This window comes from Ambystoma mexicanum, chromosome 4q, assembly GCF_040938575.1.
Source record: "Ambystoma mexicanum isolate Mex_15411 chromosome 4q, UKY_AmexF1_1, whole genome shotgun sequence".
Taxonomy (NCBI): Eukaryota; Metazoa; Chordata; class Amphibia; order Caudata; family Ambystomatidae; genus Ambystoma; species Ambystoma mexicanum.
In genome coordinates this window covers 223,240,522-223,257,231 of record NC_090928.1, presented here as the reverse complement: position 1 = coordinate 223,257,231, position 16,710 = coordinate 223,240,522, and the positions used below count along the sequence as shown (strand labels likewise).

Below are 16,710 nucleotides of genomic sequence, written 5' to 3'. Positions count from 1 at the left end.
CACATCAACAATGTGCAACTTTTCACCCTCTCACTAATATGCCATTTTTTTGGCCACCGATTCATGCACCTTCTCATACGTGTACCATTGATATGCATCCTCTCAACCACATCCCTTTGTTTTGGACACCCTTGCACAACCTAACTGTTTATTTCAGCATGCTAATACTTGCAATCTTATTGATAAGCAAACATGTGTCCATGGTAGAAGAAAAAGAAGTCAGAACTCAAACAATGTGCCAAAAACAATTTATGCCACACAATGCTTTTTCTGATGCAGGACATCTTTCCATTACATGATGAAATATCTGATGAAATATCCTACAGGTTCTGCCCAAAGTCTAGTGCTCACTCTCCCCCATTTACATCTTTGAGCACATTTCTTCTGACTTCACAGTTAGATAATAGGTGCCACGAGAAAATTGAAAAATTGTTCTTTTAGATGATTTAAAAATATCATCTGCTTTTTCCAACTAGAAATTTAGTGTAGCTAGCAGTCTCAAAACTCAGAATGAACCATGTAAAAACAGAGAGGGGGTTGAAGGAGTGAAACGTTTGCTTCACCTATATAAAAATGCCATGAGCTGCAACCTAGAAAGCTAGTAGTATGAAATTAAAATGTCTAAAAACAGATCTTCACAATCCAACAGATGTTCATCTGTATTTAAAAGTGGACACCATGCCATCCACAGCATTTGAAACAAAGCATAATCTAATGTCCAACTGTCAGAACAAAAAGGAATCTTGAACAATGAGATACTTGCAAGGAAAATCTCTGTAGAAGTTCTTCAACCTACTCTAGTACATGGCTAACCTTTGCAAAATCTACAGTGGAAGATTCAAAAACCTTTTATTTCCCAAGGAAGTACATATTTGGAGACCAATAACAGAAGCAGACACAAATGGGTCTTTTTACTGATGGATCATCATTCAGCAGAATCTAACTTCAAAGGCATCAATCAAATAACATTTCTTCTATTGGCAGATCCAGAAATATTGTCAAAGACTTTCGCCAAACCTAAACGCCAAGCTCCAAATTAGCGAAAATGTATTGTCAGAGCTGGATTAAAGTGAGCAGTTGTAAATCTGGGAGTGTATTGTTGTGACCCCAAAAGATGCATCACACGTGAATCTATTTTGCAAACCTCCTCAGTCACCAGCTTTGCACCACCAGTGGGAAGACCCACAAAATAAAACATCCCACACCGAATAGCCTACAAAAGGTGGGTCAAACTACTAATAACCTTAGAACAAGCTTGAAAAATCAAAAATCGGCCATAATCAAAGAGTGGACCAGCCTATAGCCAAACCACTTACTATACAGGGCACACATTTTCAGAAATTGCGTTCTCTGTGGAGAGCTGTTGGTCTCCAGAGAAAAGGTCCGGATTTACTATTTAAAATCATTGTATCCATATTTACGGAACGTGACATTAGCTGGTCTAGGCATATCTAGAATGCTGTATAGGAATGTATGCATTCTACATTCCAAGGAAAATCTTCGCTCAAGCAGCACTGTAAACTATTTGTGTTATAACGTAGATTTATCGGTTTGAGTCACAGATATATTTTATCTTTTAAACGTGCTTAATTCTGGGGACTAGTCTCTAAGCGAGGGACTGGGATTCAAGCCTGTGTTGCTCTGCGTGGTATTTCTCCAAAACAAGCGCATTGTCCCTCAGTTATCCTCCCGGCCTTATAGAAGTTGTTTGCATCACCAGCGGAGCAACATCCGCTCTCCCCTGCATCAACAACCACCCCATAAGCAGAGTGAGGTGCCTGGTGGGGGATAAGATGGCCGCTGCCTTGGACGGGAAGAGCAGCATCAGCTGTAGGGATCCGTCTAGTCTCCACACCTATTGGATGCCTGCAACAACAAATGAGAATTCAGCGCCTAGGCAGCCAGCACAGCCGGCCTGGAGCGAAGGCCAGGAGTCAAGGCCTTGCTCCGTCCCTGCCAGTCTCAGCCGGCACTGGGACGCCATTCTGCTCTACCATCTTCGATGGAACTTCCAAACACAGTCATGGCCACTACAAAAAAGGTAAGCAGAATGCATCTAGCTACCTTTGCTATCTTCCTCATCCACCCACCTCCCTTACCACACAAAGCATCCCATGTGCTATTCATATCCCCATGCCTCCGCCCTGCCTTTTCCTCACACTTGCTCTAGGTACGAACAGACCCCTGATGCCCAGAATTCCCACCATCGCTCCTAGCACAGCTGACTGCAAGCTTAACCGCTCATCAGAATATTGCGTTAGACCGCAATTACTTGAAAGCAAAGAACGCACCTGCAACAAGCCTGACACACCGTCTTACAGAAGCCATGTCCCACCTCAGCCCAGGGCACACACAGAAGCCACCATCCAAGCCTGGACTGCACCCTACCGACCCAGCCTGGCCACTATCCGCACTCAGACCGCAACCCGAGCCAAAACCCCTGCACCCTCATCCAGCACAACGCTAGACATCCTAGACCCATTGTTGCACCTGCCGCCAGGCACACAATGCTAATGGCCTCACACAATGATACCTAAACCCGCACGTAACAGCATACTGAGGGCACGCACACGCCCCTTCATCTGACCATCTGCCCAGAGGGAACCCAAATCCAGAACTGCCTGCTCAGATCACGCACACCTGGTGCCCACCAACTGCATTCCCGCGCGACCCGTCTGCCAGGATCCACATCGCACCAAACAGGTATGCACACTGGACTACCAGAAAAGACGACAGACTGAACTTTGTCAACAGAGCAATCCTTGGCTGCACCAACACTTACAATTGTAATCCCAACTACGTTAATCCTGCACCTCAGGATATCTTGCCCTCTAGCAAGATTACCAGAAACACCACTGTTAATGTGTCCTGTACCCCTACTATAGTAAACCATGGTCCTACACCCTCTGCCTTCTCACTGCCTCCACCATCTAGCTCCAGAAACACCATGAAAAGTCTTACCTATGTATATGCCTGCTTAGACATACATTCAGCGAAAGTAAATGTATGTCATGCCAATACTACTGAAACTAATGTATGCCATGCCAACAAAACAACTGCTAGCCCCAGCTGAGAACTCCTTATGCAGTTGCCACCCCCAATACTTCCAATCTGCCTACTGCTGCCCCAAGGCAGTTTAGCAACAACTGCCCCTAGTCACCCTAATCCAGTAAATAAGAGCACCCTCAGCAACAGCAGAGGAGGAGGGATCGTTACCCTTCCGGCAGGTCAACTCCTCACTTGGAGGAAACCGCAACATCCTATCTCAATCTGTTCATAACACCCACCTGCACCATCTCATTCCATATTCTCCATCGCCCGCCCGGCTCCCTAGCCAGCTTCCAAGACAATCTCCTCCACATCCTGAGCGACATCAAAACCTCATCAAAAATGATCCTAATGGATGACCTAAACCTAGGCCCCAATGACCCGTAGGATATATTATGATATGGCATTTATAACGCGCCGCGACAAGGCAAGGGAGAGTAAACAGAGGGAGGACAAGACAACATTCCACCTCACTATCCAAAGCTCTGGAGACACTAGGTTTCAGGATCCACTCCCAACAACCCTACCAATCATAAATGTCATACACTAGACTAGAGTGCCGACCTCAACTGCCCCACTACTATCAATTCTAACACCCCATGTACCTGGTCTGACCATCACGTTATCCACTTCTCCATTCCCCCACCCCACCCCACCACACCTAAGCCACGGACGGTGCCACTACCCGGAGGCATACGGGTTGAAGGAGCTGAAAGGGACATTGTGTCCAAATAATGGACCAGGCTAGCCCTAGGCCAGGAATTAACTGAAGAGATATGTTTTAAGCTTTTTCTTGAAACACTCCGGAGTCGAGCAGTTTAATTCGATGGGCAGGGCATTCCACTTAAAGGGCGCAGCCACCCAGAAGGCCCCTTTTTTTTTTTAACTAATTCAAGAGAGGCTTTTCGGTATTTGCAACAGTTTCAGGCTACTTGAGAGCAGGGAGCGTAGTTCTGGTTTGTTTTTAAGTCTGCCGGCCCTGTATGCAGGAAAAAGCCCAGCCAATGATTTTTAGTTAATCATAAGTAACCTAAAATCTATCCTAGCTGCGATCGGCAGCCAATGAAGACTTCTCTGCACCTCTGACACATGCTCACACTTTCGCATCCCCATAATCGCTCTAATAGTGCTATTTTGCGCTACTTGGAGTTTGGCCAGTACTCTCTTACCAATACCCACTAGTAGGGAACTACAATAATCAATTTTAGACTAAATAATGGCCCGGGCAACTGTTTCGCAGCCCTTTTGAGACAGAAATGGGCGAATATGTGAAAGTAGCCATATGTAATAGGCTGACACTGAAACAAGGTCATTAACCTGTGCTATCATGTTCAGTGACTGATCAAATACCACACCCAATATTTGTATTTTTCCTTTAGTGGGGATGTCATGCTTTGCAATGCAGAATGGACCATATTCTGCATTAAGCTTAAGTAGTCTAGGCCTAGAACCTACAAACATGAGTTCAGTTTTTTCGTGGTTTAAGGCCAACCCACGAATATACATCCACTCATGTATCAGTTCATAAATATCTGTCACCATTATGGAGTCTTTCTCACAATTACCTGACAGAGGGAGAAGGCATTGAGAATCATCTGCATAGTTTGAAAAACATATCCTTTTTTGCTATAATAGTTGGAAAAGTGGAGCTGTGAAGATGTTCTACAAAACAGGGGATAAAGAGGCCCCCTGCGGGACGCCATAACAATGGGGACGGATCAGCTTCTGCTTGCTTACTGCAGACCCGCATAGCTCTATTGCTTAAGGATTGCATCCACTCCCTTGCTTGATCGCTAAGGTTGGCCACCTCCTGTAATCTGGTCAGAAGGAGAGGGTGATCTACAAAATCAAAAGCAGATGATAAATACAATTACATGAACAACATGGTTTTCCCCTCGTTGATATTACCCATCATATTGGACTTCAATTCCAATAGAGCCGATTCTGTACTAAAGCCTGGTCTGAAGCCCGACTGGACCCCATTCAAAATTGGATGGTCTTTTACATGGCTCTGGCGTTTTGCATAGTAAAGGGTCTATATTATTGTCCCTGCACCAGCTGCAGAATTTGTTCCAACGGCAGCAGTACCAGGAGTTCATTCGAAAGCAAAATCTCCATTATATCATCTGGGAGGTCCAAATCCTAGCATCTCAGCCTCTCAGAAACCATGCATGAAGGCGGAGCGTCTTGATCTCTGGATGGAGAACCTGAAGCTCCTCTCGCGAGCGAAGGTCCTCTCTTTGTGCAAGATGTATTGGAGGGCAAATGGACATGTCCAGAAGGTCTGGGTACCACGTCCTCCTGGCCCAATCCAGAGCAATTAGGATCAAGCGTTTTTCCGAACTTTCTCAATCTCCTGATCACGTGAGGAATGGCAGAGACTGGAGGAAACGTGTACAGGAGTGGAAACTCCCAGTCCACCACAAACGCGTCTCCTAGAGCTCCTCTTGGGGGATATTCCCTTGAGCAGTACAGTTCAGACTTCCTGTTGACACTGGTCACCAACAGGTCCACTTGAGGGGTTCCCCAAAAGTTAAAGATCTCTTGAAGGACTTCCTGAGCTAGTTCCCACTCGTGGGAGACTATGCTCTGCCTGCTCAGAGCGTCCACCGATGTGTTCTCCTCTCCGGGTAGGTGAAAGCCCAACAGGGAGATTCCTCTTTGAATTGCCCAGTACCAGAGCCGCATTGCCTCTCTGCACAGAGGTAGTGACCCTGCACCACCTCTCTTGTTGAGGTAGTACATGGCCACTGTGTTGTCTGTCATTGTCAGGACATTCTTTCCCGGGGGGGAGGAACGAATGAAAACGGCGAGACACGTAACCTCCCAGGAGCCGAGAGGCAGATTACGCCAGCTCCATCGCACCTCCGGCAGAACTCATCCAAGATGGCTGCCGCCAGCCAAACTGTTGCGACGCTCTGAGCCCAGCCACCACCAGCACCCACCCACATGGGAACAACCGGCTCAGGAGAGTGCCCCGACCGGTGGGGGACACGCAAACCTCATTGGAGTGGCGGCACTCTATAGAGACTCGCTGCAGCTCGCAGCTCGGCAAACAACTTAATGTTAGGTGGTGAGGGACAGAAGCATAGACCATCAGTTGGGGGACAGATCCTTCTGGATTCAATGATCAGCACGGGGTCCTGGCAGCGGGGGGCAGCGGAGGGGGGGTTAGCTACTAAGGTGGACTTGCCATCATTCATGTCCGAGATCAAAGCAGAGTTTCTGAAGCTGCATGGCAGGATTATCATCAAAGGTAGACCACCTAGATCAACAGGTTCTGGAAGCGGACCAGAGGCTTGGCAAAGTGGAAGATCAAGCAACAGACCAGTCCACACTAGTAGCCGAACTCCAGCGCAGGATTCAGGTACTCGAAGGGAAAAGTGAAGAAATGGCGGGCAAACAGGAAGCCACAGAGAACAGGGCCCACAGAAACAACCTGCGGATTAAAGGGGAACCCGCTTCAACTGCAGACCAGGCCCTCCACGATTATATTGCAGGGCTTTTCCAGACCCTCCTTCTGCACATAGAGAAGGCGATGCTGATCCGGATCCTGGACCGTACCCACAGAATGCACACTCGAGGAGGCTGGCCCTTAGACAGACCGCCTGATGTAATCGCACAGGTCTACTTCTTTACAACTAAACAAGAGATCTTGGCAGCCACTCGGAGATCTAACTTATCAGGGGGCACCTCTAAACATTTTTCAGGACCTTGCGATGGCCCCCAAACCAAAACTTAACACATGGGCAAAGGTGAGCAAGGGACGCAGGCCATGAATAACACCCAAACAAACTTGAACCCCCCCCCCCCCAATCAAGACTCTTACTCCCCAGTCTAACTTGGCGACTCGCCTCGGACTCTACTACAGCATCTGGAAACAGAATTTTTCCTTATGCCAGGCTTCAGATGGCCAATGCCCAGGCAGGCGCGCTACGACAACCAAAGGCCAACGGGGCAGACACCCAGTCACCAGTTCTAAGTTATGGTTACCAGGTTTGAAGTAGTCTCCCCTGGTTGTGAGACCAGTCTTGTTTTGTTTATGGATCGTCAAGTTAAAAACTTGGTCGCAGATAGGGATTAAAACGCTACCAGGATTAGATGTCAGAAGAAATTAACCCAAACCTCCCTCCCCAAACAGAGGGACCAGACTAACTCCAGAAAATCACCAGAAACTTCATCTTTGTGTCTCTTAATGTGCAAGGCCTAAATACCCCCTCAAAGTGTAAAGCCTTTTTTTTTTTTTATTTGATTTAGTTGAAACAACAACTTTACAAATATTTTTTTTTCCTTCCATATAAACAGTACAAAATGGTAGCATATTAAGAAATTAGAAGAATAGTAAACAAATTTTGGCAGTAAATAAGTAATACATTATAAAAACCAAAGAGATAGGGAGGAGAATAAGTCCTGGGAATTTAAAAGCTACATATTTTTAAACTATACATGTGTCAAATTATTATTGTTTATCTGTTTTTTTTTATTTTTTTGTGTCCATGTCTACGACACTGAAAGAATGTCAAGCACACTTTCACTGATCCCTTGTGCAAGATTAGTTCCGTTAGTGGCTAATATGACCTTTTTTTTGCTCTTCTGGGAATGCTGCATCTAGGATTGCAATGGTTGCTATTCGCACAGATGCTTTCGAAGAGTTAAAGATGGCTGCCCATATTTCAGTATCTGAGCGCGCATGATATTTCATATTCATACATTTGATTAGCTTGCCACGATGGAAATCAAAGGCTCTACATTTCATAATTATATGTTGTATTGTTTCTGTGGTGGTGATGTCATTGCAAAATCGGCAGTGACCCGCTTCTTCTTTGATCATGCCTCGTCTTATTAGTATTTCATTGACTGGCCATTGGTTAAAGCGGAATCTTAAAATTTTCGATCTTAGTTGAGGAGAAGGACATTTCGTCAGGTAATCAGCCAATGTTCGGAAGTGTTTATGACCAAAGAGGAGTCTATCAAAGTCTTTGAGATTGAGACATTTCTCCTGGGTTATCACCCAATCCATCTGAAAGAATTTAGTTTTAGCTCTGTTTGGATTTGTTACCAAGATGTCAAGTGAGATATCCGCTTTAGCCAACGCGTTTATAGCATGATTTCTCCATTGCTGTGGAAAAATGTGGTCAGAAGATATTAGATAATCAGCTAATACTGCAAGGCTATTTCTCATCGAAATTCCCATAATACATTTTCTGAGCAAACTGCACATTTTCCAGGTTATTTGGGCTTGGATTGATATAAGCCCCAGTTCAAATCTCAGAAGCATGTTAGGTGTACTTTTCGGTAGATTTAAGACTGTTTTCCAAAATGTTGCTTCTATGCGATCCCAGAATATAACAGATTTAGGTAACATAGATTCAAGTCCATATGTGATGACTGGTATAATTTTCTGCTGGTAGAATGACATGAGAGGGGCACAAGAGAATTTCCCGAATTTTGCATGGATGATTCTTGCTTGCGAGGTGAGCATTAATAATTTAGCTCGCAACGACAATTCAAAGGGATTATCGAGAGTTGAATTATTGAAGTTGGTCCCCAAGTATTTATACTCCGAGACCACTTCAAGTTTATGATTAGAGATTGTCCAGTAAAATTTGTTATACAAGGTCGCTTTCGGTTTACCCAAAATGATGACTTGAGTCTTTTTTTGGTTCACAATGAGATTGTTTCTAAAGGTATACTGGTCAAGTACATCCAACAAAATTTGTAAGCCAAAAGGCGTCTGGGAGATAAGAACTAAATCATCAGCATAGAGGAGCCATGCTATCACTTGTTTGCCTAGTTTAGGTGAGTCTGAGTGAACTGCGGCAAATTCATCAGCTAAATCTAGCAGAAATAAATTGAATAAGGTGGATGCCAAAATGCACCCTTGTTTTAGACCTCTAGCTGTCATTATCCGTTTGGATAGGGTACCTTCCATACTCAGCTTGATTTGTATAGAGGTGTTAGAGTGAAGAAGACCCACGATCTTAACTAGGGATTCAGGACAGTTATATTTTATCAGTTTTCTGATTAGTAGATTTCTGTCTACTGAATCGAAGGCCATACGAAAATCAATGAATGCAATATAGAGAGGTTGTTTTCGTTGGGCATAAGACATCTTAAGTGCATTCAGGATTGTAAGATTTATTGAGGTTCCTAATCCTGAGACAAACCCAGATTGAAAAGGGTCTCTACGGTGAGTTGCGAGAGTCCAGGCATTCAAATCGCGTAGCACTAATCTGCAGAAGATTTTGCCGGAGACGTCCAGCAAGGCTATTGGGCGATAGCTCATCGGATTTTGTCTGTTGCCCTTTTTGAAGATCGGAACAATGATTGAATGGGACCAAGATCTTGGAATGTTTTGATGTTGTATGATTAATCGAAATAACGTGTAAAGTATGGAAGTCCACACGTCCACATTTTCTTTTATTACTGCGTTCGAAAGTCCGTCCGGGCCTGGGGCACGTGACATGCTGGCATTTTTGATAAGATTTCGAATATCATCTTCATCAAAATCAAGCTTAAAGTTGGAACAAAGCATGTCTAGTGATCCGGACCCAAGAGGAGCTGCATATATCTCTGAGAAATGAGATACCCAGTCATTTTCTAATACCCCATTTATCTGAGAGGCAAGCTGTGGTGCTGACGTGACTGAATTAATTAATTTCCAGCTTTGTGCTGAGTTCTTTCTTAGCACTTGATTTAGCATTAACTCGCCATTTTTTTGATAGTTGGTGATCTTATGTTCCCGCATCCAATTTCTATATGCGGTTTTAATGGTTCTCAATTTTGAGGCTTTATCTAGTTCTGCTAGATGTTGGATTTGTCTCTTTTGTTTGCGAAACAGTGCTTTCCTTAGGCGAACTACATTATAGCATACCTGAGTTCTTTTCCCATAGGATTTGTGGTGCGTTGCATATAACTGCATCAGTTGAAACGGTTCTGGTTCATTTATGCTAATATATTGGGACTGATCATTCTCAAACATTTGTAAGTGATCACGATAACATGTTAAGGATTGCTTAGTCCATTTCAGCCGATTTAAGGAGTTGTTAATATTAGCTGACCCACTGTAAGTTTGTCTTGGCGCACTTATATCAGGATTTAACATGAGATTGCATGTAAGTGGCTGATGATCACTATACTCAGAGGTTTTAACTGCAAAGTCAGTTATATGGTCAAAAAGACATCTAGTGACAAATATGTAATCAATAATAGCAGTATAGTTTCTGCTCCGCCACGTCGGAAGAGGTGGAGAATCAGCTGTACTGGTACCATTTAGCATAATTAAGTTCCATGCTTTCGCAAACTTAGTCCAAAGATCAGCCCGTTCATTTTTTTTAGCAGAGTCCCCTCGTAATAGATGTAGATTCAAATCACCTGCAAGAATGATGTGTATAATGCCATTGTTCAACATAATGTATTCAAGAGCAGTTGTAAGATTTTTAAAAAACATGGCAACTGTGATACTCAAGGGATTCCAATACACATTTAAGCATGCAATCTTGCAAGATTTAACATCGACGAGGGCACATTGTATAAATGGATTTATCACCGGTAATGCAGTTAGATGTAAATTTGCTCGCGTGTTAATAGCAGTAAGTAATCCCGACATAGGTCGGCCTTTGTCTGCTCGTATGGCCGGCTCCAGAAGCATTTCAAAATTATTCCAGCTTGGGATGGTGGTGAGCCAGGTTTCCTGTAACAGAATGATGTCAAAGTCTTGGAGTATACTCTTAGAGTTATTAATCAAATGGCTATGGCCTCGAGTATTCCAGCTGACTAGGGATAAACATACTTGTTTATTGGTTGTATCTAGCTATACTCTCGTGATCTTGGTTTGTTCTTGTGGATACTCTTTTCGCTCCCCGATGTCATAAATTGAGATGGGGTATTGTGATTTTTGCAGTGTTTTGAGACAGGACTTCAGAGGATGTTTTGCAACATCAGATCGAGAAAGCTTAAAGCCCATTTCAAATAGAGCTTCCCGCGCTGCCCATATCACATTATGTACAATCAGAGAAGTCGTCCACACAAGTACCACACCTAAGTCATTTTCGTTTTGGAATTCGATTTGATCAATATCTTGCGATTGAATGTCTCTGAGTGTTGATATATCAGAGAACAAGTTGAGCACACTCTGGCGGTTCAAAATATATTGATGAGCCTGACGACACCCTAGTAGCAAGGCATGTCTTGTTACAATTTTGCCTTGTGCCTTTTTTAATGTCATGTTCATGTGCTTGTCTAGTTTACTGCTGCTAACATCGCAGGCTTTGTCTGTATCAACCTGTGATGGCATTATTTGTTTTTTATTATTGTCATCATTTTTTTTTTGTGGCAACATGCGCTGCGATTTCGAATTTATCATCCATAGTCGCGCAATGGACTCTTTTATTTCATCAATATCTTTTTGTCTGTTAATATTGTTATTTACTGAGTCCTGTGCTGAATTGTGATGACCTGGGAGTTCTGAGTCAGCAAAAGATACTCGTTTGGGAGTAATCTTGTTCGATTCTATGCTCTGCGCTTCCGTTGTCGTTATCATGAAGTTAGCAACGGAGCTTTTCGCAGGTCCATTGACTATGATGGGGAACCTGGGGGGTTCAAAATTTCGATTCTCTAAGTAGAGGTCAATCTCTCGTCTCAAGTTTTGCCTTGATACAAGCGTGTCGTCAGTTGTTTCGCTCTTGCTATTTATTACTGGATATAATGGAGTTTGACTAGCCTTTTCACCATTGTCTTGAGATGTCAAGAGGTGAGGGGAGTGATGACCTTCTGCAAGTTTTATTAACTCATCAAGAGGAGGATGATCTATAATTACTCGAGGGGACTGGCAGGACTCTAAATATTTAGATTTCCTCAATTTGGTTAGTGCATCATATTTTTTTGTTATAATCCCGGAGACCACTTGGGTGGTGGTGTTGGCACGTGATAGATTGTTAATAAAATGTCTCGTTGACGATGAGACTGTCATTTTTGCCATTTTGAGATTTTTGGATTTTTTTTGAGATGGCAGTTTTTTGGGTTTGACATTTTTTCCTACTATATTTTTGTTGACTCTGACATCGAAAACAGGGTATATAGACTTCTCAGGTGCTGCCGCTCTATTCACTTCCTCAGGTGAGGTTATCATAGAGGAAGCTTGAGTTAGATCATGAGACTGGGCTGGGATAGAGTTATCTGTAATGATACCGTTTACAAACGGTAGCTGAACATACGTTTCAGCGGGTGGAGTGGTCTGTAATTCTTGTTGTGTGTGTCCCATCTTGGCCTTAATTTCTACATTCTGAATGTTTGGATCTTTCTTTGTCTGTGTGGGCGCATCTATAAGAGCTAAGGTTTTGCTTACTGTTTCTGGGAGCTTTTTATTAAGGAATATAGACATCTTTTTTTGGAACTCAAGTTCTTGAGTGTGTTTTTTTGCAGAGTCCTTTCGGAGGGATGCCAATTCAGATCTAAGTTTAAATATTTCAGAGTTAAGCAGATCAAACTTTTCTGTGAGCACTCTGAGTGTGCCATCGGTGGATTCAAATAACTTGGCAAGAGACATAAGTGCTATATTCATAACCTCTAAGGTTAGATTAGCGGGTTTAGATATGTCCGTCAAGTTAGGAGATGAGGCTTGTTGACCATCTTGAACTCTGCGAGGAGTTGGAGGGATAAATGAGATCTCAACTGCAGTGCTGCCACTGGATCGCTGGAACATGTCAGGGGATTGTGAGAGGTTCGACCTTTCTAGACTAGCTGAAAAGGAAGAGTTGATCGAATCTAAATCAATTATGGCTGCTTCCACAATTTCATTCACGGGAGGACCTGTGTACGGTGCTCCAGACAGGGCATTTCTTAACAACATGCTATCAGACATTGATGCGGACAGCTTTTCATTATCAGTCATTAAAGATGCATTACATACAATCTGAACATTAGGATCAGCTGTTTGATTGTTACAAAGAATTTGTACCTCATTGATAGTGGGGGTTATCGGAGATTCTGTACGCACAGCAATACTTGCCACTTCAGCATGTCTCAAAGCTCCAAACCCATATTTCCGTATGTCTGTGTTACGGTCCTTCCCATCCTTTTTGTGATATAGTATTTTAGATTTTTGTCGAGAATTTTGTTGAACTGGCGTAGAACACAAGGTGGATGGAACAGCATTTGAAGTGGGGCTTTCGCGGTCAGGATGGATCTCAGACATGATTCTTTGTCTTGTATTGACCGGCATGCCCGATGTCAACCGGGGAAAGCCGTTAGGGCAAATGGACATGGTCACAAGTAAAACTCAGTGAGTTGCAACGTAAAATCGTAGTTGCTCAAATCTTAGTTTTAGACAGGGAGCAGTATAACGAAGTGAGCACTCGGCCCTGTCGGTAAACCCTATGTGTGTGAGAGCCTCGGTACCGCGGAGGCCCGGACGCCGCGGCGAAGCGGCAAAGCGGGACTCCACGGGACTCGCTTGGGTGCGCGCGCGCGGTGCGCGCGACCTCGTTCTTTTATGGGCCCGCCTCCAACAAGGTTACCAATGGCCTAGACAAAATAGAAATAAATACAATGTAAACTTGGGTCTTGAAGGCAGGATCAATAGCAAGTATACTTAGCGGGTTCAAAGTCACCTGCTGGTAAATGCAGTACAAAAGTCCACAGTAGTCCACAGTAATTCAAGCTCCACAATAGTTCAGGGCTCGGGAGCAGAGTAACGCGGCAAAGCGGGACTCCACGGGACTCGCTTGGGTGCGCGCGCGCGGTGCGCGCGACCTCGTTCTTTTATGGGCCCGCCTCCAACAAGGTTACCAATGGCCTAGACAAAATAGAAATAAATACAATGTAAACTTGGGTCTTGAAGGCAGGATCAATAGCAAGTATACTTAGCGGGTTCAAAGTCCCCTGCTGGTAAATGCAGTACAAAAGTCCACAGTAGTCCACAGTAATTCAAGCTCCACAATAGTTCAGGGCTCGGGAGCAGAGTAACGCGGCAAAGCGGGACTCCACGGGACTCGCTTGGGTGCGCGCGCGCGGTGCGCGCGACCTCGTTCTTTTATGGGCCCGCCTCCAACAAGGTTACCAATGGCCTGCTGGTAAATGCAGTACAAAAGTCCACAGTAGTCCACAATAATTCAAGCTCCACAATAGTTCAGGGCTCGGGAGCAGAGTAACGCGGCAAAGCGGGACTCCACGGGCCTTTTTAAAGCACCTGAAAGATTTACACAGCTCAGTGGTCTTCCTACTTCCACAACTTGCTTCCATCAGACTCTGCACGTGTCCGCAACAGGAATTTCCTGCTGCAATACCTTGCCTCCAGTGGCTCTAAAAGACGGGGCACAGCAATACTCCTGGCGAGGGGAATCACATTCAGAGAGCTAGAGATGCTGTACAACCCTGAGGGACGCTTCACAGGCGTAAAAGGTATGCTTTTTGGCCAATTATATACCCCGATTTCCATCTATGCATCTAACCAGGGACAAGAAGCCTTCTACTCAGAACCAGGAGGCTAAGCTGCTCAAGTTCATAGAATGCCAGGTGATCATTGGGGGAGACTTCAATGGGGTCCCAGATCCTCTCTTGGACAAATCCCACTCACCCAAAGTTAAAGGTTATAAAATTGCAACAGGGCTCCTCCACTTGCTTAAAACCCTGGGGGTGGTCGACGCCTGGAGAATACTACATCAGGGAGCAAAGGACTTCTCTCGTCTCACAAGTTCACCAAACGTTCTCCCGAATAGACCTGCTCCTGACAATCCTCCCCCAATTTCTGTCTTATGTGGATGAGGCGACAATTGGGCCGAAAATACTGTCAGACCATGCCCCAGTCCTATTGACAGCTAGATTCCATGACCCAGCCCCTCCCACAATAACCCTGTGGAGGCTGTAGGTCCCAGTTCTGAAAGATATGGAGCTAGGAGACACCATCACCAAAGCCATCTGACTTTACTTCCAAGAGAACCCCCCCGGAACTTATTTCCCCAGCAAATACGTGGGACGCCATGAAAGCTGTAATCAGGGGGCAGCTCATATCACAGGCGGCAGCGTACCGAAAACGGAGACCGAGGGTTCAAACCAAACTAGAAAGTGACGTTTCAGAGGCTGAGGGTAAATATAAAAAAGGAATGGACTCCTAAGGCCCATCGTACATTACAGATCTGCTGAAATCAATTAGAAGCCCACTACGCCGAAGAGATGGCCCAATCCCGTTCAAATCCAAACAAAGCTACTACGTCAAAAGCAACAAAGCAAATAAATTCCTGGTTGCTAAACTGGCCAAATTAAAACAAAGGAACATAATCACCGGCCTAAGAGAGACAGGGCAAAATCCAATATACAGAAGAGGCCAAACTACAACTAGCAGCCACCCACCTAGCGGAAACTATGTCAACATCCCCCTGCAACATAACGGAACAGACGCGATATATTGAAGAGGCAGCCTTACCACACCTCACAGAGATGGATAGGGATGCCCTGGAGGCCCCAATCACCCCCAAAGAGGTAGACTTAGTTATTAATTCCCTAAAAATGAGTGTCCCCGGTCCTGATGGGTAGACAATTAAGTTTTACAAGGTTTACAAGCTCTTTCGCCTACAACTCCTGACCGCCCTCACAGCTCTCTTTAACTCCTTCCAGCAATCAGGCTCCATAACTCCATCAATGCAGTAATCCTTGACCATCCTCTATTAAAACCAGGCAAAGACCCCAAGGACTGCACCTCCTATAGACCCATCTCCTTGCTCAATATAGACGCCAACATATATTCTAAGGTCCTAGCCAACCGTGTATCGACAATTCTACCCCAAACAATTGTCCCAGACCAAATCTGCTTCATAGGGGCAGATCAAAGGGCGACAACCTTCGACGGGCGATGAACCTGGTAGAGATAACGGTCTCGGATCAACGTAAAATGGCACTACTGGCTTTAGACACGTCTAAAGCATTTGACAAAGTAGACTGGGCTTCATGCATCTGACCCTCAAGGCTTTTCATTTCGGTACAACCTTCTGCAAATTGGTTATGGCCAATTATTGCTCACCAAAAACCACCCTCCGGGTCAACCAGGAATTGACAGCACCCAACCCATTGTCTTGCGGGACAAGACAGGGTCTACCCCCCACCTCCCCCATCTCCCTTGCTGTTTGCCCTGATAACGGAACCACTAGCACAACGGATCTGAAATGACCCCACCATCAAGAGAGTAAAGGTAGGCTCCACGCAACAACTTTCACTCAACAACTTTCACTCTATGCAGATATGCTGCTCATCTTAACAGAGATCCAGCCCTCTCTGAACACTCCCTTCGGGAACTACACAGATTTGGGAGGGTCGCAGGGTTCTCGAACTATGGGAAATCTGCTGCATTGGGGTGGGCCTAAACACAGAGGCGATAGATATTCTCAGACCTCTCTGCCCCATTCAATGTAACAGGAAATCCATAGACTACCTTGGGGTACGTATTCCAGCCATACCAAGGGAAGTATATCAGAAGAAATTTCCGCCTCTTTTTAAGGAATTGGAAAAAGATCAGGTGAGGTGGACCTCCCAGGAGATATCACTATTGGGGCTAATCACAGCCTGCAAAATTAATCTGCTCAAGCGATTCCTATATTTCTGCTCTACTTTACCCGTCCCGATCCCACTGCCCCCTTTTCTTAACCTGCAACTTAAAATGATCCAATTTAT

The 16,710-nt window shown here is 44.7% G+C and overlaps 1 protein-coding gene across 1 annotated transcript in view; it reads right to left on the bottom strand.

The window, feature by feature from the left end:
• Positions 1-16,710, bottom strand: part of CDC40 (cell division cycle 40) — a 1,027,131-nt gene that overhangs the window by 590,335 nt on the left and 420,086 nt on the right. The window lies entirely within an intron of this gene.